The following is a 23,912-nucleotide window of genomic DNA, read 5'->3' as shown; positions in this document are numbered from 1 at the left end:
CTGTCTTGAGTTCTATCATCTTACCTAATTCTGGTTTATGCTGTTCTTTCATCTTTTTTTTATTATGGTAAAATATACATAAAACAAAATTTATTATTTCAACCATTTTCAAGTATACAATTCAGTGACATTAAATACATTCACAATGCTGTGCAACCATCACCACTGTGCAAATTCAAAATAATTATGTCAAAAGATTGAGCAGGACATCAGAAAGATGGAGGCAGCAGCATAGCTTCTGAATCTCTCCAAACCCTTTCATGGAAGAAGATCAACTAAAACCAAACACCCATAGGTGGCATTTATCAGCATTTACCATTTCCAGAACTTTTCCACCATCCCAAACAGAGACTCTATAGCCACTAAACAATAACTTCCCATTCCCTCCTCGATCCATGTTCTTTCATCTTTCGCATTGTTTTTCCTAACATCTTTTAGCCCACTTTGAAATAATAGGTTACAGTTTTGATCTGTTTTGTGGACCTGTCTTTTCCAACTTGATTTTATTGTCTGAAGACATGCTATTCTGCTCCTTATTCTCTTTTTTCTTACACTACCTCTGTACGGGATTTGATCCCAATCCTTTTCTGTTACTGATTTTTGGATGAAAAAAGTTTTACAGCACTTTGAAAAGGTGGTGCGAGGCCATGTGGAAACATGTTCTTCATGGCTGTTTCATCAATGCTTCACTTATACTGCTTTGGAATAACTGTTTTCCAGGAGGCATAAACCAGTGGGCTTTACCATTGGACAGAGTGCAGAGAAAGGACCCCACGAAAGCTGATCACCTTAGCAGAAATGACTTAGTTATGATTTCACCCAAGATTGGTCACAAACCAGCCTGGGAAACTCAAGGCACCAGAGACAAGGCATAATGCCATCTTTCCTTCTCTCTGCCCTCAGCTCTCAAGGATTGGTCACCTCCATGTTATTAGTAACTATTATTTGGTTTCTGTTCATAATTACTATCAGGAGACACAGCACTTAGGGGCCTAATTACACTGCCTAGCTACGCACCATTCTTCTTCATCTTGGCTTCCTGTCCACCAGCAGGAACCTGATTTAGTTTTGTTCTCCCTTCACCACAGCCCAGTAATTTTTGTGCATGACTCTCAGTCTCACCAGAATCTGTATCTCTCACTCTGCCCCAACATTCCACCCCATCATTCGCTCCCTGAAGTGTACTCTAGAAATTTCGGTCAACTGGATATTTTACCACTGTTCACCATCTCTTATGAAACCAGAAGACGAGCAGCTTTCTTATGGAATGACGGAGAACTTGTAAAGATAAAACACCAGTCTGCAGGAGAAAGGGAAGAAGAGAATGATGGAAATCGTTTCTGCAAAACTAGTTTTACATTACGTTTTGTTTGTTCCTGGTAAAGAAACTGAAATCTTCTAAACATTAAAAAAAAAATCTAAACCACTAAAGTCAATAATACAGGAATATAACTTTTGAAAAAAAGTTCTTTGGCTGCGCAGCATGTGGGATCTTAGCTCCCCAACCAGGGGTTGAACCCACGCCTGCTGCATTGGAAGCGCAGAGTCTTCACCACGGGACCACCAGGGAAGTCCCAGGAATATCACTTTTAAAGGAGAAGTTATAAACCCCTTGGTTCTATGAACTGGAGATTTTTAGTAAGAAGTCATGTATTTTAAATGACTTGGAGCTTTAAAGGAAGGAAGGAAGGAAGGGAGGAAGGAAAGAAGGAAGGAAGAAAAAGGGACTTCCTTGGTGGGGCAGTGGATATAATATCAAAAGTAAATTAATTAATTAAATAAATTTTAAAAAGAAAAAAAAAATGCTGAAATCCACTGACTAATTATTCAGGCTATTATATCTTGCTATTTCCAGATACATCCCTTTATAAACTTTTGGTAAAAGGTTATCGTATGTCAGAACAAATGAATTACAGACTTTTCTATTTTTCCAAAATTTGAGAAATTCCCTTACATTTCTCCCTTCAAATTTTATAACAAGGGAAAAGTAGTGACAACCCTTATACTTACATTCAATTGCATCATCTGGCCACATGCCTTCTACATCAATCAAATATCTACAAAACAACAAAATTCGAGTCATTTGTAAATAAAAAGGAAAGAAAATCAAGTTTTTGCAAAAAAAGGTCCAATTGTGCTTTACAAATACAGATAGAAAAATCCTAAGAAAATATCAGCATATCTAATCAATAATTATTAAAGCATGATATATACCATGACTACAAAAAGGCTTTATTCCGGAGTTTCCCTGGTGGCGCAGTGTTGAGAATCTGCCTGCCAATGCACGGGACACGGATTCGAGCTCTGGTCTGGGAAGATCGCACATGCCCCGGAGCGACTGGGTCCGTGAGCCACAACTACTGAGCCTGCGCGTCTGGAGCCCGTGCTCTGCAACAAGAGAGGCCGCGATAGTGAGAGGCCCGCCCACCGCGATGAACAGTGGCCCCCGCTTGCCGCAACTAGGGAAAGCGCTCGCATAGAAACAAAGACCCAACACAGCCAAAAAAAAAAAAAAAAAAAAAAAAAAAACAGGCTTTATTCCAAGGACCAAGGATGCAAGGATAACGCAACTTTAGAAAATCTATTAATATAGTTATTTACATTAATACAACAATTTAATCAATAAATGAAAGAGAATAAAATACAGGACCAAACTGGCAGATGTTAAAAAGTTATCTGATAACATACAACGGTCAGTTTCGGTCAAAATGCTTTGTACACTAAAAACAGGAGACTTAATATGACAAGAGTATTCATCAAGAACCAACAAATAACAAAAGACAAATTAGGACAAATATTAACATCATATCTAAAAAACCCTATCTAACCAACCACAGGAGCCAGAAACTTAGGAATCACCATCACTGACAGCTATTTCTCCCTCACCCTCATCCTCAACCCACCACCAGTGCTGACAATGATACTGCCTACATACCTCTAGAATCTGTCCACATCTTTCCACCAAAATGACCACCATACCCTGGTCCAAGCCACCATTATGCCCAATTTCTACACAAGTCTCCTAACTTGCTTCCTCGCTTCCACTCTTTCTCCCTGCAGTGTATTCTCCACTCGGTAGCAAAACGATAGGTTGAAAATGCAATTGGGTATGTTCCACACACTCACCTTCAACAAAAATAGTTCAATGGTTTTCTATTACTCTTCAAGTCTGAAACCTTAAACATAAGCCTGCACGATCGAGCTCCTACCCACACTTGCAGCTCCATTATAATGACATGCTCCCCCAACGGCCCCACCTTCCTGGCCAGTTCCTCCAACACAGCATATGCTTTCCTCTTAGAGGGTCTTTTGCTATTCCTTATGCTCAGAAATCTCTCCCCAACGTCCCTATCTGGTTAATACCTACTCATCCTTCAGATATCAGCTGAAACATCCCTAAACCTTCTCTAATCTCCATGATGAGATCAAATCCTCCCTAAAATATGCTCTCATGGTACCATGTCCCTCTCCTTGGCACCTGTCAGAGTTGTAATTCTACATGCAGAGTGTGATTCTTGAATAGCTATTCCCTCTCTGGACTGCTAGAATTCACAAAGGGCAGGCAGGTCAAGTCTCCTCACTCACAAAATTTCTCAAGTCTTTTTGCTAGCACCCAGCACAGTGCTTAAACATAACAGATGCTCAATACGTATTTCCTGCATGAACAACCATACATTGGTACAGTGTAGCAACACCCACAAAAAGCATAAGGGCATAAACTCCTTGATGCAGAAGTCCCATTCTGAGTGAAGTTAACTGAGACAAAGCATATATATTCAAAGATGTTCACACAGGAATGTTCATTACTTTGATGTTTTATAATATCAAAAACTTCTGACTTGTACATGTTCATCAGTAAGCAAAGGAACAATGCAGCCTTAAAAAAAAAAATAAACCGATCAACAAAGGATTAATCTCCAAAATATATCAATAGGTCATGCAGCTCACTATTAAAAACACAAACAACCCAATCAAAAAATGGGCTGAAGACCTAAATAGACATTTCTCCAAAGAAGACATACAGATGGCCAAGAAGCACACGAAAAGCTGCTCAACATCACTAATTATTAAAGAAATGCAAATCAAAACTACAATGAGGTATCACCTCACACCGCTTAGAATGGGCATCATCAGAAAATCTACAAACAGCAAATGCTGGAGAGGATGTGAGGAAAGGGAACCCTCTTGCACTGCTGGTGGGAATGTAAACTGATACAGCCACTATGGAGAACAGTATGCAGGTTCCTTAAAAACTAAAAATAGAATTACCATATGACCCAGTAATCCCACTACTGGGCATATACCCAGAGAAAACCATAATTCAAAAAGACATATGCACCCCAATGTTCACTGCAGCACTATTCACAATAGCTAGGTCACGGAAGCAACCTAAACGCCCATCGACAGGTGCACGGACAAAGAAGATGTGGTACGCATATACAATGGAATATTACTCAGCGATAAAAAAGAACGAACTTGGGTCATTTGTAGAGACGTGGATGGACCTCGAGACTGTCATACAGAGTGAAGTCAGTCAGAAAGAGAAAAACAAATATTATATATTAATGCATATATGTGGAATCTAGAAAAGTGGTACAGAAGAACCGGTTTGCAAGGCAGAAATAGAGACACAGATGTAGAGAACAAACGTATGGACATCAAGGGGGGAAAGCGGGGCAGGGCGGGGGTCGGTGGTGGTGAGATGAATTGGGAGATTGGGATTGACATATATACACTAATATGTATAAAATAGATAACTAATAAGAACCTGCTGTATAAAAAATAAATAAATTTTTTAAATTCAAAAATAAATAAATAAATAAACTAATTAAAAAAAAAAAAAAAAAAAAAAAAGAATGAGGTTGGGAGACTGTCAAAACAGCACACAGATCACACACTCAAGCCCCGGAAGATGGGGAACTGCCTTAAGTCCCCCACTTCGGATGACATCTCCCTGCCTCACAAGTCTCAATCCGACTGGGCTAGCTTTGGCAAGGGGACGGAGCTGGATCAGGAGCTGCTGCTGCCATATCTGGATCAAGTTCCAGTTTTGGTCTCTCATCCAACACCTAGTCAGACTCGCCTAGCACCTCAGCTGAGAGGAGCAAATTAGGATAGCTCAAAGAATAGGCCTCATACAGCATCAGCCTGAAGGAGTTTATGACCCTGGAAGAAATGGATCAGAAAAAAGGATCCGGGGGACTTCCCTGGTGGTGCAGCGGCTAAAGACTCCACACTCCCAACGCAGGGGGCCCGGGTTCGTTCCCCGGTCAGGGAACTAGATCCCACATGCATGCCGCAACTAAGAGTTTGCATGCCACAACTAAGGAGCCCACCGACTGCAATTAAGACCCGGCGCAACCAAATAAATGAATAAATAAAATAAAACAAATATTTAAAAAAAAGATCGGGGAGTGTGTGATCTGTATGATGCACTTTGTTTATGAGAACCCAATTTGATTTCTGCTGTGTATGCAGATCACCTGGGCTGTACAGATGACTGGCTGATGAGATCCTTCACGTGCCCCTCCTGCATGGAGACAGTTGATGCAGCACTGCTTTTGTCCTACGAGACTAACTGAGCCAGTGTCTCTCACCTGACTTCAAGTGAACCATCATTTTTGGTGGTTTTGATCTTTTGTGGTTGAGCCCAAAGAGCCAGGGATTAGGAATTAAGATCATGCATGAAAGTTTCCTAAAAATTCCTGAACGGCTGCAGATGTTGGGGAAAAGCACGTGATATTTTAGAAATTTAGGGGGAAAAAGGAGGATGGTATTTTTATGTAAAGCCTTCACCCAGTGTTGAAAAATATAATTGTTATTTAGATCTTGTTATTCCTCCAGTACATAGGAATTGTGTAAAGTGTTACAGCAGCTATATATGTTTCAACTGTGTGCCAAAGATTAGGATAAAGATAGTGGTTGTTTTTCCTAAGTGAGATAACTTTCTTCTTCCCCCTACCCAAATTCTTTTCTGAAGTTGCTGGCATTTGGGTCAAGGTTTTATGAAAAGCCACATTTTAGAACACTGGCACAAAAAAAGGAGTTTTAAGCTGGTTTGCATAGTTCTTTTTTTGTTTTAGAATAAACATAGAGCACTTATATTTTTTACTTTATAGGAACTCCACAAGTTAAGGTCCCATTGTTCTTTTGCTGTGATTGTTGTTACTATTGATGTTGCTGTTTTCTGTCTTTGCTGGTTCTTTCTAATCTACCATTTGTCATTATTGGCATATGATCATCTCAGGGTCACAAGATGGCTGCTGTAAAACCAAATATCATATTCTCACAAAACAAGGAGGAAGCAGAAAAAGAGCCCAAATGGTCATTTTCCTAATGCCTATTTATCTTTTCTCAGAGAAAAATATCATTCTCATAAGCACAATAACAGCCTTCCCTTAATTACTCATTTGCCAAAACAGACTGATATGACCATTCGTAAGACAATTCATGGCAAAGAGGGATATGATAATGATTGTCTTAGCCTAACAAGGATTTATCCACTCAAGCTGAATGCTTCACTCCTCAAAAAAGTCATAAAGCTCTATGAGCAAGGAAGAACTACTAAGTGACTGTTAAGTAAACCATCAGAATTGTTTGTCCAAGACCATACGATTCTTTCTTTCCACTGGAAATGGAATTCATTGCCTTAGGTCTTTTTCAATAGTGTACTATTACTGTTGGGGCTGGCTCTGTGCTTGAAAACCAGCTGAAAACCAGTTATAACCTGTTACAAGTGCTATATCTGTTTGCAGTTAAGAAATGCAGAATTCAAAGTGATCTCCTAGCTTGTAAGCCAACTGAGATTCACTGTCCCTCTTCTATAAAAAAAATGAGCTAATGTGTCCAGAAACTAACTCTAGTAAAGTGGGGTTTATTAACATTACCCTTTCTTATGAGTTTCGTCAAATTATTTTGGTTGTTAACATGGTGATAATTAAAAGTCAAGGTAAATTTTAAATATTAAGAATTCTGATGTATTGAGCTTGAATTATGCCACCATGCTTATGTAAAAATGAAAGTGGCACCATGGTTACACTGAGAAAAGTTTCTCAGTTGTAACCATTTTGATTTCTTCTTTCCTGTGACCTCCTTCCCTGTTGTCTTGAAGCACAGCAAAAGGATACTGCATGTCTTCTTACTGTAGTGCTGAGGTTATTGAAGTTATATAAAACACATCTCAGTCTCTTGTTTCTTGGAAGGAAAGTCCTGCTAGTTGACTGACAATTCTAAGCAGGGAGAATTAAGAGAAATGTGTTTCATGTTTTGCACACAAATGAAGAATTTGTATAATCACGACTTCACAGCTGTGATCTCAAAAAAGAAGGAATTTCTCTCTTTCTATTTTTCTTGCAATTAACGTAAGAACACTCTAAATCTCTAAGTTTCTGAAGCGTTAGTAGAGATGGTCTAGTAAAGATGTAGTTGTAATGTTTTACCCATTTAGCATGTGTTTATTTTTCCTTATGTACTCCAAGGTGACATATTTGTTCAGCTCAGTGATATTACAGCTAAAACAATCATTCATTAGTAAAAGGAGAAGCAATCTCAACCTAACAAATCAGAAGTGTTTCTTATTATTTTATACTGAGTTGAATATTTGACTCTTAACACTTTTTGCTACATACAAAACACAAGTCTCTTGAAGGGTTCCTCATAAGTGCATTATACAAGGATTTAGTATGTCCTAAGCACTTAAAGATTTGACATTCAACTGTAGTAGTATCCATGTTGGTTACTTTTCTTACGAGCCCCATGATGAGTTGGAGAAACACTGAAAGAATTAAGAGTATCAGGTTCTATTAAATTGTTACATGTATCTTGCTTAAGTTTGTGCTCATTTATTTATATCCAACTACATAAAGCAAATTTGGAGGAAAAAAAAGAATAATAAATAAATAAGAATGAGGTCTCCAAATATTGTCAGACGAAGATGTCCTCCATATATTAAATTATAAACCAGAATGTCTAAAACACTATACCATTAAATCACAGGTACAGTCAGTTCTGTATATCCAACGGTTCCATAACCTGCAGATATGGAAGCCCGACTGTACTACACCATTTTACATACGGGACTTGAGCATCCGAGGATTTTCGGATCCATGGGGAGTCCTAAAACCAATCCCCCTGCAGATACCAAGGGACCATTGTATATGCTTATATCTGCATTTTTTACGTCTGAAAAAATATGTGCTAAATTATTACTGGTGGTAACATCTGAGTAGGGGGCAAAATTGCCTTCCACTTCATACACTTCTCTGACTGCATTTTTTGCATTCAGCTTACATTAGCTTACATTACTATTGTAAACAGAACAATTTAAACATGCTCTGCCTCTTGGGGTTGGCAACTCACCTGCACATGAGGTAGCCAGTCCTGTTGAAACCATGGGTACAGTGGACACCAAGAAGTCTGTCTAGAAAACAGGGAATATGGAATTAAGTAAGCGAAGTAGATACACTAAAAACGAGTTATACAATTTTCTGAAGAGTAGCCTTTATTAGTTACCACAACACTACCACTATCCTGAAAAGGAAAAACTCTGAAGAAAAGAGTGTTTTTGCAGGAACGTACTATAAAGAATTAACTACTATACAGTCAAAATTCATTGTCTCTGGGAAATTTTGCATAGCCTCCAATCAGATGCAATAGTGTGGACTGGAGAATGCCCATCAGGAACTGATCTGACTATAGAAAAAGGGAGTGGAAAAAAAAAACAGGCTATCAGAAGAACAGAATTTGTTTTTGAGTGAAACAAATGGAATGCCTTCACTTTTAATGCTCAATATTAAAAAGAACAAACGGTTTCTGAAGGGCTCTTGGGGTCCCCAAAGCACTTCCATTCCTTCTCTCCTTCACTGCTCCTCACACGCCACGGGTCTATGTGCCTGGGGAGTTCTCGGGTTAAGTAGCACCGTTCTTATTTCACAATGAAAAAGTAAGGCTTGAGAACGTAAGCCCAAGCTGCAGAGCAGGCAAACAGAAAAAAGACTAGAATCGAGTCTCAGATTTTTCCAACGATGCCACAGTATTTTGTGGTCCAGGACTTAAAAAAAATTATATGAGAGAGTAAATAAAAAACAACAACATGTAGCTGATCTCTGCAAAAGCTATGTCTGTGACTAGGTGGTGTCTGGCATTCGTCATCTCCTGCCTGGAATACTACCGCCCTACAATTCTAACAATCTCTTCTATTTCAACTGATCCTCCACATGGAAGATGTTCTCTCTCTAAAATATAAACTTGGCTGGATTGCTCTGTTGCTTAAAAATCTGTTGTAGCAATGCAACTTCCCTAACACGAAGCGTCTGCAACTTCTCCAGAGTCTCTGCCCCTGCCGTCAGTTCGGCATCGGCTACTGGTACCCCTTTCCAGACACTCATGGGTAGTGCCTACCTTTACCAACATTCTAGCACGACTATGTTATCTGGAGTTACTGACCACAGCCAGATCTCCACTTCAGCTGCTTCCTATCCAGGTGTTCTTGAGTGGGACATCACAGCAAGCACTGAAAAGAATTCTTCTTCACTCGGAGACTTTACTCTGGCACTCACTGACCGGCATACAGCTGCTTCCTCCATGTTTCTGGCAGCCCAGTATGATAAAACTTCAGACGCCAAGAACATGGTCCCTCTACATCCATCGCTTTCTGCCAGCCTTGCTCAGGGAACACCATCTCAGATTCCAAATCAGGGGCAGAGCCACCTGTCACTTACCTACCAGGAAGGAAGCCAGGTATATTACTATAACCAAGGCACACTGGGGTCTTTACTGTATGGAGAACTTGGCTCCTGCCCGCAATCCTATGGCTCTGTGTCATACACAGGAAGTAGGGCCTCTGTGCAACCAGAAATGGGAATGGGACTGAAGGAGATTCAGCCCACAAATATCCGACCACCAGCTTCCACCTCTGCAATCTGCCACCCTGTGTCTGCTCAACGCATCACAGAAACAAGTTTTCAAGGTGAGTACACAAACGGCAGAGAAAGTTGAAGAATGAGGTCGGCATTCAAAAATGGGGTCAAATCGACAGCTGGGAAGGGGTGTAGAGACAGGTAGAATTTAGATCCTGAGCCTTTAATAACCACTACCTTCTCTCAGTGCTCTCTGTTTTTAGACTCTATGTAAGAACACCTAGGGCTTCCCTGGTGGCGCCGTGGTTAAGAATCCGCCTGCCAATGCAATGCGGGGGACACGGGTTCGAGCCCTGGTCTGGGAAGATCCCACATGCCGTGGAGCAACTAAGCCCATGTGCCACAACGACTGACCCTGCATCCTAGAGCCCGTGAGCCGCAACTACCGAAGCCCACGCGCCTAGAGCGCATGCTCCGCAACAAGAGACGCCACCGCGAGGAGAAGCCCGCACACCACAACCAAGAGTAGACCCCGCTAGCCGCCAACTAGAGAAAGCCCGTGCACAGCAATGAGAGACGCAGTGCAGCCAAAAAAATAAATACGTAGAATAAATAAGTTCAAACAATAAATAAATACATAAACATAAATTACAAAAAAAAGAACACCTAATGCAGGTGGGAAGGTGGGAGGGCCACCGTAGAGGTCATCTATGCTACATGTACAAGAACCCCGAGAGCACACCAATCGGTACCACACTTTTCACTGCTGTAGCCGATCGTTCCCCCTGTACTGCCACACTGTAGCACTCCCTTCCCTCATCTACTGCTATAGTCTCTTCGGAAGGTGTTTCCGAACTCTTGTTATGAGAGTGCCAGTTGAACTGTCCTCACTTCCTTCATTTATACCAGGATTGAAGACCTTGTGGTCCGAGATCCTGTCCAGAGAGCAAGCAGGCTAAGGCTCTGTCTTTGTTGATGTATTTCATCAGAAAGGGCTCTACCCCCTCTCCTAGTTCATGGTGTGAAGTGTTCTTGGCCTCTCGGGAAAGTGGGGAGAATGGAAAGGACCCTATATGAGAATGCTAGGCTCTGTAAAACATTTCAGGTTTTTAAAAATAAGACTCATTTTGTATTGGACTGACAACAGTCCTATGAAATACAAAGAAAGCCGAGAATCAGTGACAGGAAAGGATCACCAGTAAGAACTACAGCAGTCACCGCTTACCTCGTAGCATAGGGCACTGTCCGTGATCCTTAAGAAGAGTTAGTAGAAATGCCTTGCCCATCTTGCCCCTGAACCCCTTGAAAGGTACACGACTGCTGTGTTGGTGTTTAGGGGGAGCATCTCACTTACCAGGGACTGACTTCTCCCTTGATTCCTCTGTAGTGATGGAGACTTCCCCGCTGATGAAAAATTCCCTGGGATTGCAACCTCCAAGCCAGACAGCTTTCCTATGGAATGACAGAGAACTTGTCAAGGTGAAACACCAGTCTGCGGGAGAAAGGGAGGAAGAGAATGATGGAAATCGTTTCTGGGAAACTATTTTTACATTATGTGTTGTTTGTTCCCGGTAAATAAACTGAAATCTTCTTAACAGTACAACAAAATCTAAACCACTAAAGCCAACAATACAGGAGTATAACGTTCGAAAAAAATTTCTTTGGCTGCGCAGCATGTGGGATCTTAGCTCCCCAACCAGGGATTGAACCCACGCCTGCTGCATTGGAAGCGCAGAGTCTTCACCACGGGACCACCGGGGAAGTCCCAGGACTATCACTTTTAAAGGAGAAGGTACAAACCCCTCGGTTCTATGAACTGGAGATTTTTAGTAAGAAGTCAATATATTTGTTGTTAGGCACATTTTATGTTAGGCTGTCTCCCTGCACAGGATGCAGGCGCCTTGAGAATGGAAGTCATATCCCTCTATAGTACGTCCCTCTTCTTTCTGCTTTGCAGTTTGCTGCTCCACTTGTTCAACCCCACCTAGTAATAACCTATACTTCCCTTGTTCCTGTTTTCCCATCTGGAAAACAGACAAAAGGCAACCAAACAACGCAAAGGTCTCAACAAATAAGGGATATCCAAAACCAGAGATGGCCAGAACTTCTGTACCCCTGATGAAATAGTCCTCATACAAAACCTGATAATCAAATTCCTTAATGCTAGGAATCACAGTGAAAAATAGTATCTGAACTGACTTCTGTCAGATGAGTGAGAACTAAGGTTAATTCAGTGTATCTGAAGCATAGAAAGTGAGGGCAAAAGTGGCACAAGATGGGGCTAGAGAAGCAGAGAGGATTCTAGACCACGCAGAGTCTTAAAGGCCAACAGTGTGTTTTCTATTCTCAAAACAATGCTTGTGAGCGATGTTTATGAGCAACGTTCCAACTTGCTTTGAAGGTTTCTTGTGTGAAGAGTGGATTGGAAGGAAACAAGATATATGGACACCAGTTAGGACCTAATCGCAACAGACAGGCAAGTTCAGTATTAGGAAGTTGAGGAAGAGCTGGCTGACAGATTCCAAAGAAATTCAGGAGATGAACTGAAGCGGGCTTAATGGGGTAGGAGATGGAGGAAAGGAAGGTCTTAGGGAATTCAAGGGTTTACTGCACACATGAGCAAAGTCTCAAAATTAATCATTTGAACGTACAGAGGCGGATCTCCCAAATGACACCGGTTAGGAAGCAACGGTACGCCCTTTAGAATTCCTAGAGACAACACAAATCAACTGTTTCGATGGAAAATTCGGCGGGACTCTTGATTTCCATGGGAATACAGAGAAAAGAGACACTGATCTGGCTTGCAGGTATATTTAGGAAGCTGTTAGCCGGACATCACCTACTAGTATCATGTAAGTAGGCCGTCCGAAGTAGGAAGCTTAGGGGAAAAACCTGGAGGAAAACTTAAAAGCTTAAGCCACACCTCTACACTACACCACCTTTCACAATTTCTTCTCAGATAAGCATCATCCCCATCAGTGAAGAAACTCGTTCGTACCTCATAATAGGAAAAACAGGCCTAAAGATTCAATGTGTGTCTTGGGAGGTCCCATCTATGCGATATCTTCCTGGGACCAGAAAAGGCCCCAGGAAGATCCATCTCTGCACCCCTGAAAGCTTACCACCAAGGAAAATGACTAGGTCCATAGATTTCCTCCCTCAAACCAGCTTACCTCACACATAGATCATTAGCAACTCCGCCCTTACTCACATTATCACAGTCACAAGAGTGGTTAGGGAGAAAAGCACTAACCAGGGGAACTAAAACAGAGGCAATCCAGGCCAAGCTGGGCTAGTGGCAGATATCTGCTCCTTACGCTCGGGTGCATAATGCGACTCACCACAGTGCCTTTTTCACAGACCCTTTTGAACGTTTCTCCACAGAATCCAACAGCTCAAGTTAGTTCATGACGCTTCAAGGTCAACAATCGTCAAGAGAAAAACATGCAATATGTCTTACAATGTTGGATTCCTTACAAACAGGACAAGGAGATAACCATGTAGACAAAACCAGAGCATTTGAAAACATCTGTATTCTACAAACACACCAGTGAATGCTATAAATAAGGTACTATGACATAAAACAAAATGAAAACTAGATGTGAGACTGTTCTCTTCAGTGTACAGACTTCATGGCAGTTGCTGCACACTATCTAGCTACTTAGATCTTTAACTCTCTGTTCTGTTAATACCAAAGGAGGCCCAAGTGTGTCAACCTGTTTCCCACAGAAACCAAAAAGTCTACATGCATCTCTTTTCTCCTGTGCCCTTTCACCTTACCTGCTCCCAATTCTCCACCAACGTCCTCCTCTTTCTCTAATTATTCTCCTCTTCATTTTGCTTGGCCTTGCCCCCAAGCATGCAAGACAGAGAGTCCTAGAGGTCCAAGATTCTAGAGTGGCTGTTTGCAAGGCGGAGGAGATTACAGTAACTGCCACACTGTATATACTTCTGTGCAAAGAAAAAGGGACAGTGTTCAGAATGTCTCTCACATATAACAAGAGCTGGAGATGGCAGGATACCTGTGTGGCCCAAGGAACTAGAGCTAGCAAATTATGGGCCAAACAATTGCAACCAAAGGCTGGAAGAGGAAAGGTCTGCAACCAGCTCTGTCTCCTAGCTCTCTGGTATTTGCTGCCAACGGGCAGAGTCTATTTCGTGAAGCATCAAGCACTGAAAAGAAGACTCCTGCTGCTGGAAGGTGACAGGAAGTAACGTCCAATGCAAGATCAAGGCTTGTCCTCGAAGCAATGCCCATAATGGAAGAAAAAAAAAAAAGAGAAAGCGGAAGAGAAACGTTAAGTCGCAAGTCCAACCTGGCCCCCAGCCTAGCCCAGCCCAAGGAAGGTAGGAGTCAAGGAGAAGAAACTAAAAGAGAAGAGCCTTGGACCACAACATTCTCCACAAGGTACACTCAACAAACTTCACCCTACTCTTGAACCAAGTTACAAAAAGAGCTTCTTAATCCCTACTTTGGCTCCTTAAAAGCTGCTATCAGTTCACTCATTAGACACATATGATTTCAGAACAACTGTAATAGTTCAAACTAGATGGCTCTTTCCTTCCTAAGGATTATTAATTAAAGAAGATCTATATAGCTCTAAGTATATGATACATAAAATAGAATACTCTGTAGAATATAAGTAACTCTTAGTTCAGTGTATTAATGAACGTCTGTAAGAAATGTGGCAATGATTTCCCTAATGGAAGAGCCTGGGGGAGGTAAATCTGTCTTCTAGGATTTCCTCCTCCCCAAAGCTCAGAAACTCAGGTGTTGTTTTAGCTCTCCTACACTCTCTTCACCCAAGCCCGCCTTCCTGTTGGGGATCGGACCTCCCTATTGGCTCTCTCATACCTTTCAACTGCCTGCTTTGTGACATCACTCTCCTCCCAAACCTACTACCACTTGGTAGAGCCTTGGGGTTTCCGTGGAGCTGTTTGGACCAGTAACCAGTGACCTCTGTACTGGACACGTGCGCCGTTCAGCTGCAGCCACTCGGACATCCTCTAGTGTTGTCTCCTCATCCCTTGTACCTGCAGTGGATGCTTCCTCTTCTCTGACCATGTCAGGTAAGAAAAGAAACTTTGGAAAGTTTTGCGTTCGATTTCTTTTGCCCCTAAATTGAGTAAGTAGGAGATTCAAAATAGCATGGAATAATGAGGGAAAGTATTGAACTACACGTCTGGAGACCTAATTTCAGTTTTGACTTTGACGTTTACTATCTGTGTGACTTTGGACAAATCACTGGCTGTCTCACAAAGCCTGTTGCTTTCCTTAACTGTTACGTTAGGATACCACGTTGGGTTGATCACTCTGATCCCCTTCTTTTCCAGTATTGAGCCTTAAAGGGTACCCATGTAGAAAACGAAATCAGACACTTCTCAAGAGTGTTTCAACAGAAACATAGAAAAGCCAGGGGACATAGAAAACTAGCAATATATACCAAGATGTTTCATCTCTAATGGTCTCCCTCCACTAGGATTTCGACTAGTTGAAAAGAGAGAATAGGGAGAGAGGATGGAGAGTACTGGGCTCTACAGGGAGGCACAGAGTCGAGCGTAAGGAAGTTTAGGATGGTTTTCATTAGCACAGGCCAACAGGCACCAAGAGATGGGAGAAAATGTAAGAATGAAGAGGGAAAGCATAGAGGAGCTCTCAAGAAAAACGGAGTTTGCAATGGAATGCTGATGGGAACCAAAGATTTTCAATTAAAGCAGAAACAGCACAGAGGGAAACCTGCTCAGAGCAGGGCAAAACCAAGTTGATGGTAGCAAACCCTTACATTAACAGACTAAGAAGGAAAGTAAGGCCAGAACAGGGGATCACCAGGAAAGGCAGCTTATCAGAAAAGTCATACTCCGTTTTCTTTCTTTTATTGCCTCTCTGAATACAGTTGGCCACTTGACAGTTTTGAATATAAACATTTTAGAAATACGTTTTAGAAATGATGCCTCCTATAAACAAGCAACCACAGTGGTTATCTAGGGGGCTGCTTTTCAGTGTTTTATTCTTTCTAATTTTTAAACTAGGTAGACATTTCACCAATTCAACATTTTAAGTGATATCTTCTAAATTGAATCAGAAGGACTATTTTCCTTGGTGTGATATGTAGGTTCTAAGGCAAGGCTGCTTTTCATTTTTACAGTTATTTCCTTCCTAACACAGAGAGCACATTGATCAACAGCCATCGTTCGCTTGTAGAGCTTAGCTACCGAAGAAGAAGAAGAAAAAGTCAAGCCCCACATCTCTAATTCCCCCCCCCACTTAGGGAATTCCCTGGCGGTCCAGTGCTTAGGACTCGGTGCTTTCACGGCCAGGGCCACGCGGCGCGGCCAAAGAAACAAAACAAACAAACATCCACGTTTATCGAAAACCATATTGTGGAGTCCTGTGGATTTTCTTACATTCGAAAATCTTTTTTAATTGGATTCTAGGCATGATGGTTTTTTGAGGTTTTGGGATGCCATCTTCTTGGATGCTGAAGATGATTCTAATCTAAGTTCTAGGATAAATCCAAAAACCTTCCTGATACATTTTAAGCTTCCTTTCTGCTTATTATATAAGCTATATTCATTGAAATATATATTTCTCCTAGGCTTAATACCTCTTACTTGCTGGGTAAAAATATGAAGGAGCACAATAATGAAACTCTTTTACACTTATTATTTTGCTGTCTGCTTCGTACCGGTTTTCATTGAAATACTTGTCTATATGTGTTGTGGCTACCTATACATGCACATTTATTGCATTCTGTTGCTTGTTATGCATTTTTTACTGACATACCTTCTCTGTCTGTATGCATTGGCTAGGAATTCATTCACCTCTATCACCTCCATCGTGTTTTCTGGTTAATAGTATTCACTAAAATAGAGTGGGCAAAATTCACTTTCATAATATTGCATGGATGGTACAGAATGCCATTTGTTAGTAAATTCATTAGGCTTCGATACTTGCCACATACCCCAGTTTTCATTAATATCTATGGATTTCTTTTTCGTTAACGTAATATGCTTGTCATGATTTTTCTTTGTCTTTCTAGAACTTATTGTATCTTCCTCCATATAAATCATACGCAACAGATCAGCTTATTCATCTATTAATTATTACTGCTATTATTATTGGTGGTGGTGTTATAACCACTTTACAGGTGAGGAATCTGAAGTAATCAGATAACTTTTCCCTTTCCAAAAGCACTTAAGAAATCCACTTTCGGGTAATCATTTTGAGGTAGGATGAGAAACCGGGCTTGAAGAGGGCAAAAATGACTCTTTCAATTCACCAGTTGGACTGAGCTGTACGTCACCTCTAGGTAATAGCGTGGGAACTGCACAAGCAAAGGGAGACACCGAAGACGACAATGGTAACAGCCGTACTGTTTTCTAATGGACAAAAAAAATGCCTATATTATAAGTTCTATTTCTCCTGCTTTCTGGCAGTATCATGCTCAGAGTGGAGTCCTGGCAAGGAAGTCAGGATACTTAGGTTCTGAAACCTGGTAATGATACTAACATAATGAGAGAACTTGAACAAGTCAACCCGACCTCTCTGAGCCTCAGTTTCCTTACTCACGAAATGAGACTGAGAACATCGAAGTTCTCTAAGGGCCTCCTAGTTCTAAAATGCTTCCAGTCTAGGAAATAGCATAGAAGTCAATACGAGTGCAGGCTGAAGGGAAAGACAGGGCAGGGAGAAGGTTGCTTCCAGCCTAGAGAACAATCTCTGAACCACACCACTTGGCTCTTCTGCCCGTCTGTGCCCAAGATGGGAGCACAGGCAGTGAATAGAGAAGAGTGGAAAACTGCTCAGTCCTTACAGCCATCATTAACTGTCTGATTTTGGGTTTCTCAGGAAGTAGTGATAGTAGAGGTGTCCTGATAGCAAGAACCTTCAGATGATGCCGTTCCTCAAACGTAGTGAGAATTTCTCAACCTCCCTGAGTTTTTCATGACCCTCTTGTTCTTACAGAAAATTTCCAACATCCATCTCTACTTGGAACTCTAAATTCTCTGCAGCATTCTCCTCCTGTGGTGAGCAATGCAACTTCCCTAACACGAAGTGTCTGCAACTTCTCCAGAGTCTCTGCCCCTGCCGTCAGTTCGGCATCGGCTACCGGTACCCCTTTCCAGACACTCATGGGTAGTGCCTACCTTTACCAACATTCTAGCACGACTATGTTATCTGGAGTTACTGACCACAGCCAGATCTCCACTTCAGCTGCTTCCTATCCAGGTGTTCTTGAGTGGGACATCACAGCAAGCACTGAAAAGAATTCTTCTTCACTCGGAGACTTTACTCTGGCACTCACTGACCGCCACACAGCTGCCTCCTCCATGTTTCTGGCAGCCCAGTATGATAAAACTTCAGACGCCAAGAACATGGTCCCTCTACATCCATCGCTTTCTGCCAGCCTTGCTCAGGGAACACCATCTCAGATTCCAAATCAGGGGCAGAGCCGCCTGCCACTTCCCTGCCAGGAAGGAAGCCAGGTATATTACTATAACCAAGGCACACTGGGGTCTTTACTGTATGGAGAACTTGGCTCCTGCCCGCAATCCTACGGCTCGGCGTCATACACAGGAAGTCGGGCCTCTGGGCAACCAGAAATGGGAATGGGACCGAAGGAGATTCAGCCCACAAATATCCGACCACCAGCTTCCACCTCTGCAGTCTGCCACCCTGTGTCTGCTCAACGCATCACAGAAACAAGTTTTCAAGGTGAGTATAACAAACGCCAGAGAAAGTTGAAGAATGAGGTCGGCACTCAAAAATGGGGTCAAATCGACAGCTGGGAAGGGGTGTAGAGGCAGGTAGAATTTAGATCCTGAGCCTTTAATAACCACTACCTTCGCTCAGTGCCCTCTGTTTTTAGACTCTCTATGAGAACACCTAGGGCTTCCCTGGTGGCGCCGTGGTTAAGAATCCGCCTGCCAATGCAATGCGGGGGACACGGGTTCGAGCCCTGGTCTGCGAAGATCCCACATGCCGTGCAGCAACTAAGCGCATGTGCCACAACGACGGAGCCTGCATTCTAGAGCCCGTGAGCCTCAACTACCGAAGCCCACGTGCCTACAGCCCATGCTCCGCAACAAAGAGAAGCCACCGCGATGAGAAGCCCGCACACCGCAACCAAGAGTAGCCCCCGCTAGCCGCCAACTAGAGAAAGCCCGTGCACAGCAATGAGAGACCCAGTGCAGCCAAAAAAATAAATACGTAGAATAAATAAGTTCAAACAGTAAATAAATACATAAACATAAATTACAAAAAAAAGAACACCTAATGCAGGTGGGAAGGTGGGAGGGCCACTGTAGAGGTCATCTATGCTACATGTACAAGAACCCCGAGAGCACACCAATCGGTACCACACTTTTCACTGCTGTAGCCGATCGTTCCCCCTGTACTGCCACACTGTAGCACTCCCTTCCCTCATCTACTGCTATAGTCTCTTCGGAAGGTGTTTCAGAACTCTTGTTATGAGAGTGCCAGTTGAACTGTCCTCACTTCCTTCATTTATACCAGGATTGAAGACCTTGTGGTCCGAGATCCTGTCCAGAGAGCAAGCAGGCTAAGACTCTGTCTTTGTTGATGTATTTCATCAGCAAGGGCTCTACCCCCTCTCCTAGTTCATGGTGTGACGTGTTCTTGGCCTCTCGGGAAAGTGGGGAGAATGGAAAGGACCCTATATGAGAATGCTAGGCTTTGTAAAACATTTCAGGTTTTTAAAAATAAGACTCATTTTGTATTGGACTTATAACAGTCCTATGAAATACAAAGCGAGCCGAGAATCAGCGACAGGAAAGGCTCACCAGTAAGAATTACAACAGTCACCGCTTACCTCGTAGCATAGGGCACTGTCCGTGATCCTTAAGAAGAGTTAGTAGAAATGCCTTGCCCATCTTGCCCCTGAACCCCTTGAAAGGTACACGACTGCTGTGTTGGTGTTTAGGGGGAGCATCTCACTTACCAGGGACTGACTTCTCCCTTGATCCCTTTGTAGGGATGGAGACCTCCCCCCTGGTGATGAAAAATTCCCTGGGATTGCAACCTCCAAGCCAGACGTTTTGTGTGACACAAAGTCAAGAACTCCCCAAGTCCTGCAGTAGCAGAAACAGCCACATACTTGAGAGTAACCCACCATCTGAACTTGGGGACATTTCAGTGACAGCTCCAGTCCAGAGTGCCAGGCGTCTCCTGGCCCTGCCTCCAGCTCCAAGCCAGGGACAAATAGAGAGTAAGCACGTGGATGATATCAAAACCAAGCTTTCAAAGCCTCTGGATGCCTACCAGATCCCAACAGAGAACCAAGATCCTCCACTACTCCCTTTAGGAATCCCTGATATTCACCAGCCGCTGGCCTGCACCGATCCCCTCAGCCAAGAGGAGCAGCCTGGTTCTGAAAATGCTGATCTGGGAGAGAACAGCCGGAGTCGTCAGGACCTAGGGACACTTGAAAATGGGATTGAACCTAGCAGTGGTCTTGCAGACATTACTACACTGGCGGAGGATATTCACCTTCCCCAGCTCTTTAATCCTTTGAAAGATCTTGATCAATCCCAAGGTCCCAACGTGATCAAAGCTAAAGACACCAGAGCCATTAAGGTGAATCAGGTGCAGGAAAAGCCAAGTGTCATAAAGGTTCCCTCTGATCAACCCAGGAAGAACAAACAGAAAGCCTCTGAGCCTATCAGTGGCGCTCCCAAGGCCAAAATCCAGCCAAAGAATCCAGAGTGCCTGTTAGGGGGAGAAGTGGTTATATGCCACGCTGCAGTCAGTGACAGGGCTCCTGTGAACACGGCCAAGCACTCTCAAGGCAAACCTCAGAAAGCTGCATCCAGAAAGATCAGCAAAACTAAGAGCCACGGGCAGGAAAAGACCAAAAGGACCAGAGGGAGAAACAAGGCTGAGGAGAACAAGCAGTCAGGGAACAAAGTCAAGGCAGAAGAGAAGCCAGCAATCCCCCACACGAAGCGAAAGGAACACCAAACTGAGCTTCTCCAACAGAGCTTTCAAAAGCCTCGAACCTCCCTTGGCGTGCGCATGCTGGAGTCTGTGAAGGTTCTTCATGCGCTGGGGAAGAAGAATGAGACGAAAACTGGGCGCTCTTCCTGTCGGCTCTTGGGAAAGTCAAGCAACCCCAAAGACCCCCAGCCACCCCCAGCTATCCAGCCATGGCGGCATACCCCACGTGAGGGGAAGGGTCCTGAGAAAACGCAAGTCCAAGCCCAGAAACCAGACAGCAGTGCTGAAACAGAGTGTCCGTCTCCAGCCCAGTATGAGCGGCCTCCTCCTGGGAAGGTCAAGTTGATACCTCTGCCTTTTTCTGCCTGGGACAAGCCTCAAGCTCGACCCGCTCCTCGGAGGCCACAGTCTCTGGCCTCACATCGGCCTGCTGGGGCTTACCGTGCCCAGCCTGGTTCTACTGACTCAGCTCAACCTGCTGCAGCCAATTCATCCCAGCCAGCTCCTGCCTCTTTGCCAGGCCCCGCCAAACCAGCTCAGCCAACTGTGACCAACCCAACCCAACCGGCTTGGCCCAACCATACCCAGCCTCGTGTCCCTCAGTCTGCTGCTCCTAGGCCTGCACCCTCCAAAACTTCATCTGGCGCTCCTCTCCAGCGGGAGCCTGTTCCCCCTGCTGTGAATAAGCGCCAGTCCCCACCCAAGCTCCAAACCCACTTTCTACTCCAAGACTTCAGCAAGCAACGAGTTCCATGGAGGGAACCCAACGTGCCTGAGCCAGTCATGTCAAAGCCCATCGAACAAGAGCAGAGGCCAGAGCGAGAGGCCATGAAGAGGCGGGCTCAACAACAACGGGAGAATGCTGCCAGATACACCTCTTCGGGCAAGCTGCAATTTTTCACCGAGAGGGAAAACGAAATGGAAATTGCCGACTACTACGGATACGTCAAGTGAGAGCTGCTAGGATTCTTGGTGCCACCTTGGCTACCAGCTGTTCTTCCATACACAGGTAAGACAGGTATAGAACTGAATAAGTAAATGGAATACAATTAATAGACGAGTAACAAACCTTTCGAATTTTCAGATGCTGCTAACTGGGGCGTGAGAAAGGAAGGACTGAAAGTTGGATGGGAGAATGAAGGAAAGGGGTAAAAACTGAGCAAAGAGGAAGGAACTTGGCCCAGGGCTAGGAAGGCCAAAAGAGACGTATGGATTTAGGAAAGGAAGCAGGAGCGAGGATGAAACGGCAGAAGTAAAAAGCAGGGTCAGAGGTCTGGGTTGAAAGAACACAATTGGAGTAGAGTTGAAGGTGACAGAAGATGAGTCTAGGTTTACTAGGAGAAATAGAAAAAGTCTCTCGGGGACGCTGGCCTTAAGTCTCACAACCACCAGATAGGTATTTCAGAAAACAAGAGGTTCAGGACACATCTCTGAAAGGTCTGAGTTGCCTTATTCAGGTGTGACTGTAGTGGGGGAATAGGGAAATCTACCAGAGAAGTGGCTAGGGCTCAGAGTTATCCTAGGGGCAGCTGACGACAGGGGCAGAGCCAAGGGAACTGCTGGATCAGGAGGCCCACGAACAAAGCAGGGGCATAGCCGCCTGTCACTTCCCTGCCAGGAAGGAAGCCAGGTATATTACTGTAACCAAGGCACACTGGGGTCTTTACTGTATGGAGAACTTGGCTCCTGCCCGCAATCCTACGGCTCGGCGTCACACACAGGAAGTAGGGCCTCTGGGCAACCAGAAATGGGAATGGGACTGAAGGAGATTCAGCCCACAAATATCCGACCACCAGCTTCCACCTCTGCAGTCTGCCACCCTGTGTCTGCTCAACGCATCACAGAAACAAGTTTTCAAGGTGAGTATACAGACGGCAGAGAAAAGTTGAACAATGAGGTCAGCATTCAAAAATGGGGTCAAATCGACAGCTGGGAAGGGGTGTAGAGACAGGTAGAATTTAGATCCTGAGCCTTTAATAACCACTACCTTCTCTCAGTGCTCTCTGTTTTTAGACTCTATATGAGAACACCTAGGGCTTCCCTGGTGGCGCCTGCCAATGCAGGGGACACGGGTTCGAGCCCTGGTCTGCGAAGATCCCACATGCCGTGCAGCAACTAAGCGCATGTGCCACGACGACGGAGCCTGCATTCTAGAGCCCGTGAGCCTCAACTACCGAAGCCCACGTGCCTACAGCCCATGCTCCGCAACAAGAGAAGCCACCGCGATGAGATGCCCGCACACCGCAACCGAGAGTAGCCCCCGCTAGCCGCCAACTAGAGAAAGCCCGTGCACAGCAATGAGAGACCCAGTGCAGCCAAAAACATAAATACGTAGAATAAATAAGTTCAAACAGTAAATAAATACATAAACATAAATTACAAAAAAAAAGAACACCTAATGCAGGTGGGAAGGTGGGAGGGCCACCGTAGAGGTCATCTATGCTACATGTACAAGAACCCCGAGAGCACACCAATCGGTACCACACTTTTCACTGCTGTAGCCGATCGTTCCCCCTGTACTGCCACACTGTAGCACTCCCTTCCCTCATCTACTGCTATAGTCTCTTCGGAAGGTGTTTCCGAACTCTTGTTATGAGAGTGCCAGTTGAACTGTCCTCACTTCCTTCATTTATACCAGGATTGAAGACCTTGTGGTCCGAGATCCTGTCCAGAGAGCAAGCAGGCTAAGGCTCTGTCTTTGTTGATGTATTTCATCACAAAGGGCTCTACCCCCTCTCCTAGTTCATGGTGTGACGTGTTCTTGGCCTCTCGGGAAAGTGGGGAGAATGGAAAGGACCCTATATGAGAATGCTAGGCTCTGTAAAACATTTCAGGTTTTTAAAAATAAGACTCATTTTGTATTGGACTGACAACAGTCCTATGAAATACAAAGAAAGCCGAGAATCAGTGACAGGAAAGGATCACCAGTAAGAACTACAGCAGTCACCGCTTACCTCGTAGCATAGGGCACTGTCCGTGATCCTTAAGAAGAGTTAGTAGAAATGCCTTGCCCATCTTGCCCCTGAACCCCTTGAAAGGTACACGACTGCTGTGTTGGTGTTTAGGGGGAGCATCTCACTTACCAGGGACTGACTTCT

At 43.8% G+C, this 23,912-nt stretch overlaps 1 long non-coding RNA gene and 2 pseudogenes across 10 annotated transcripts; 2 read left to right on the top strand and 1 right to left on the bottom strand.

Moving 5' to 3' along the window:
- Nucleotides 1-75: 75 nt before the first annotated feature.
- Nucleotides 76-23,912, bottom strand: LOC309622279. Of its 8 annotated transcripts, none has more exons than XR_014240663.1 (6): nt 23,898-23,912; nt 11,212-11,349; nt 8,359-8,419; nt 2,215-2,388; nt 2,011-2,057; nt 76-1,300 (listed from the first exon to the last, which is right to left on the bottom strand). It is a non-coding gene; the product is annotated as an uncharacterized lncRNA (long non-coding RNA). The 8 variants fall into 8 exon arrangements; XR_014240668.1 differs by lacking the exons at nt 11,212-11,349; nt 23,898-23,912 and adding exons at nt 6,888-7,229; nt 8,600-9,332; XR_014240664.1 differs by lacking the exons at nt 11,212-11,349; nt 23,898-23,912 and adding an exon at nt 6,888-7,229 and having other exon boundaries at nt 8,359-9,332.
- LOC309622278 (RING finger protein 11 pseudogene) lies at nt 3,988-6,869 on the top strand (annotated as a pseudogene). Its single transcript has one exon. The product of its transcript is annotated as an RING finger protein 11 pseudogene (transcript).
- Nucleotides 14,807-21,768, top strand: LOC309622277 (uncharacterized protein C2orf78 pseudogene; annotated as a pseudogene). Its single transcript has 3 exons — nt 14,807-14,927; nt 17,824-18,573; nt 19,853-21,768. The product of its transcript is annotated as an uncharacterized protein C2orf78 pseudogene (transcript).

The sequence above is a fragment of the Balaenoptera borealis genome (genome assembly GCF_965194805.1).
Source record: "Balaenoptera borealis genome assembly, contig: HAP1_SCAFFOLD_1978, whole genome shotgun sequence".
Taxonomy (NCBI): Eukaryota; Metazoa; Chordata; class Mammalia; order Artiodactyla; family Balaenopteridae; genus Balaenoptera; species Balaenoptera borealis.
Note: the sequence above shows the minus strand (reverse complement) of the source record. Positions and strands in the feature narration are given on the sequence as shown.